Raw genomic sequence first — 4,715 nt, 5'->3', positions numbered from 1 at the left:
AAGAAACGTATATCTTTTTCCAACCTCTCCAGGTAACGAGTATCATTAATACACAACGTGCCCCAGGCACAACATTTAGCTCCACATCCACAAAACCAGCCTGAAAATGAAGGAAATCTGAAACGATTGCATTAGAGTCAATGGAGCACAGCTGTGTTGTTGGCTGAGCTGGCGTGATACTACATTATGATTGGCCAGTCCGCATCCGGGGGTGGGACTTAGCGAAGGTTCAGTTGTGTTCAGACAGTAAACAAGCTAAAACGCTACGCTCCCGGGATGATGACATGGATCAGGACAGAATTATCAGTAGGAACTGCACTAAGACTGCAGTGCAGAGTGGCGGCGATTGGAAAGACATATGGGACTCACATGCATGCACTAACCTGCACACACTGCCGGACCATCTACTATAACAACAAACAGATGGTCTGGTCAGGACGCCTGTATTAATGTTGTGAATGTTGTATACGTCTTAGTCTTGGTACGTCTTGTAAAATACTATAGTTACAATTTTAGTATACGTACATAGCGTGTGTGTGTGTGTGTGTGTGTGTGTGTGTGTGTGAAATAATGTCAAGTATAAGTGGTGTGGATTCATGTGTCACGCTGATCAAGATAATCACATATTACAGTCAACATCAACGTCATGATGCATGCTCTCCTGAATGCCTGCTTGCTCCTCATCAAATGGATTACCTACTGCAGTAAATTATTCCTCTTCACACACTCACTTGAAAATGTATGAGAACGTCACTCATTTGGCTTCACATAAATATTTTACTCCGGTTAGTCACTGAGGCATAGCTCCGGCTATAAATCAAAACTTGTGTGTGTGTGTGTGTGTGTGTTTAGCACTAAATACATTAAGTATGTATTGCGTGTGTGTTTCCGTGTGTGTTTGCAAGCCTGCTTTTAAAAGAGAATATTAAAACATTAAAGTTGACAGAATGACAGAGTGTACAGCGCAGGGTGTTGTGGATAATTGAAATGCCAAAACCTCAAGATGGCCGCTTCATTTTAACATGAATTTACAGCTTCCATCAGAAGCCATTAATGGTGAAAATATTTTATGAGGATGCCGTGGGGGAATTTATTTATCCGAGCGAATATTCAGTGGATAAACCAGTCATCTTGACGCTGACAGAAACAGGGTCTCACTGTTTTTACTCAGACATGCATCAATAGAGGAACAGCAGCGATGGACAGTTGGGATGAATTTCACCTGCACCATTATAGTCCCTAATTCTGCTTAACCAAATACTTTCTCTTAGTGACAGTAAATAGTCATGATGATGACTCTTTTAAAAATCATTGAACTGCTTCTTTTTTGTGGAGTGCACTGGGCCTGTGAAGTGGAGAATGGTTAGGCTACCTACCAAAGATCTGTGTTTAGTTAATCTCCATATTTGACTCCAGTGATTAATTTTTTTCACACAGTGCGTGGCCAAATATGGACACCTAGTCATTGAATATCCCATTCCAAAATCATGCTGCTTCAACAGCCTTGCTTCTGGAAAGGCTCTCCAAGATATTTTAAAACCTGGCTACAGGGATTTGTTCCCATTCAGCCCCAAGAACATTACTGATGTCAGCCTATAAGACTCTCAGCTGGTGTTCTAGTTCATCCCAAAGGTGTTGGATGGAGTTGAGGTCGGGGCTCTTTGCAGACCAGTGAAGTTCATCCACCCCAAACTGGGAAAATCATTTATTTATGGACCTCTTCATACACAGGGACCTTGGGCCTCATTCACAACATGTGCATAGAAATATTTTTACTTGAAGTGCGCATGCAATATTACTGTTGGATTCATCACAAATGCGCACTGGTCAATTTTGTTCTTACCGTCGTGCACATGTCAGTGAGTCAGAGTCATTCTAAACTGAAAGGCATGTGCTGGCTTGGTGCACTCACCATACTTCAACCCCTCATTTCTCTATATAAGAAAATGTGTTTGCTTAGAAGTGTATCATGTAGAAAGGGGTGACGGTGTTTCACTTATTAGTGAAAGTCTTGACAGTTGGAAACAGCTGATAAGCAGTTCTCTATGTTGGTCTCTGAAGATAAGCTCTCTCTCCTAAAGGCACAGGCTGCAATATCCTCCACCAAGGCTGGATATGCCACCTTAACACCTGCTTGGAGGTAAATCAGAATCTTTGATGTACCTTTTATATATGCACAATTTCATGACAGAAGAAATTGGTTGAAGTAGCCGATCGTCATTGACCAAGTAAATATGAACAAATAGGGCTGCCCCCTGACAAAGAATTTTCCTAGTCGACTAATAGTCGTCATTTAGGGCCATTAGTCGACTAGTCGCCTGCATGTTTGCGATATTAATTTAGTTATTAAATTATATATTTTGGGCGGGGCAACACCTTGTTTTGAGTTGAATGTGTGAGAAAGAATAGTATCAGTAACATTGTTAACACTGTGCTACATTACAGAGAAATACAAAACCATACTAATGAACCTTCATTAATATAGGCCTATATTTTATCTACAAGTGCACGTCACACACTGAGCAAGCCGCCTGTTAATGACGCTGTCTGCAAAGCAGTAATGATTGTGCTAAGTGGCTAATGGGCATGTAGCTACTGACATGTTTCAGATGATACATCATGTTTGTAGTCGACCAATGAAGATGAGTTTACATATCACCTTGGGTTCATCCTTCACCTTCTCAAAATGATCCCACACTTTGGATTTCCTGCCCGACATGTTATTAACTAGCCTGTGGAATAACTGCAGGTACCAGCCTTGTAGATTAGAGGCCGTACACATGCTGCGCCTTTAACCGCCTGGAAAATGTGAGGTCGGGTGCTGGGTGCTACTATTGTGCCTTTTTTGTGCCAGCTTTGCTGTAGCATTAATGTTTACGTGAACTGGAACTGCTGTAAGGTGCATGAAAAAACAGTCCCCAACCAAACATACATAAAGGTATGTGGACCAGGGTGTCCACCGCCATCTCTGTCTGTCACTGTCACACCAGTGCTGGAGCTAAGTGCATTTACTCAAGTACTGCACTTATGTACAGTTTTGAAGGCTGGTTTCGGAGGCTTGTAATGAAGCCACCTCATCTGATGATGTTGATAGGCTGTCCTTCATATCTTGTATCTACATGTTCATGTGATCAGTTGCTGATTGGGTTGCAGTCATGTTATTTGCAATTTCACACCACACTACCTGTAGCTCTGTTTTAAGGCTGTTGAAGTCCTCCGCTAGTGCAGTTTTAATTTCTTGCCTTATAATCTAAGAGATACGTATCTCCCCTTAGCAATGAGAAGATATCTGTCTTAATGTCTTCGGTAGACATGCTTCCACTTTCTGTATGTGTTGGCGATGGCTGGTCCGAGTTACCTGAAATTTGGGTGGCTAGCCATGTAGCTAGCTGACATTACTTGCATTATCTGACATTTAGTGTCTTTATGCTGGTCTCAATGAACCTTTAAGAAGTCTTCCTGTAAATTTTTTTTTTTCATTTTGGCTCACTGTTATCCTGCTGGAGCTCTAAAAAAGACGTCTTACTCTATACCCTGCTTACTCGCGCCATTACGTACAGTTATAACATACCTTTTGTTTATATTTCCATTTCACGCATCTTTATACTTCTACTCCATGTTATTTCAGAGGGAAATACTGTATTTTTCTCTCCACTTCATTTACCTGAAACTAGTTACTTTTAACATTTAAAAACAAATGATGTGCTTATATGATATGATGCAGGACTATACTACTTCTCTCCCCCATAGCATACATATGATCTAAAACTGGCTCTACATTAAAGAACTAGAACATTACAACACCCTTAGATGTATGTGTTACCGGTAGAAACAGAATAACATAATGTTCTATGATAATATAATACTTTGAAAGGAGCCACTCTGTAATTCAATTAAGTATTTTTAGACTATAATACTTGTACTTAAGTGAAGGATCTGAGTTCCACACTCATGACTGCGACACACACACACACACACACACACACACACACACACACACACACACACACACACACACACACACACACACAAACACACACACACACAACAGTGTCTCTAATTCTCCTGAGAAGGAGAATTAAATCTTTTCTAGCTGCATAATGGGATACCGACACATTCTCTTTGTGCTTTATGAAGAAGGACAGGAAAAGAAAGAGAGAAGCGGGCAAAGAAATAATCAAACCAACAATAACATTCTACTGGTAAAAGGGAGGAAAAATAATAAAGAGTCAAAGCAAGAGACACATAAATTGAAAAGTCATGTGACAGAGGACAACAGCACTCATGTTCATTCCTGAACAATATCTGACTGCCATTCCAGCACATTTTATTTCATTTTTTCCCAGGGAACACAACAGACGTGCCCTTATCAGTTTTATGAGTTATATCATCTCTGCAGAGGTAGAAAAGAAGAAGACATTGTGTAGTGGGAGCGAGGATGGTGAAATGATTCCCTACAGGGGGAAGTCATCTCTTTTGTCAATTACATGCCATCTTGTTCCAATGGTCAAATAGGACTCCCCTTTATTCCAAAGAACATTATAAGAACTTCAATTTGAGGTAAGCTGTGAGCAGCTTGGTGCTTTTTTAGAGGCAGCCAACAGGCCTTAGAAATGATACTAAATCAAGTCAGTAAGGATTACAGTTCAAGGTGTCTGTTCGAGGGAAACTCTATCAAACGTAAGTACAGCCGGTACGTCACTTTTTTGAATGGC

This window comes from Epinephelus moara, chromosome 12 (assembly GCF_006386435.1).
Source record: "Epinephelus moara isolate mb chromosome 12, YSFRI_EMoa_1.0, whole genome shotgun sequence".
Lineage (NCBI taxonomy): Eukaryota > Metazoa > Chordata > Actinopteri > Perciformes > Serranidae > Epinephelus > Epinephelus moara.
Note: the sequence above shows the minus strand (reverse complement) of the source record.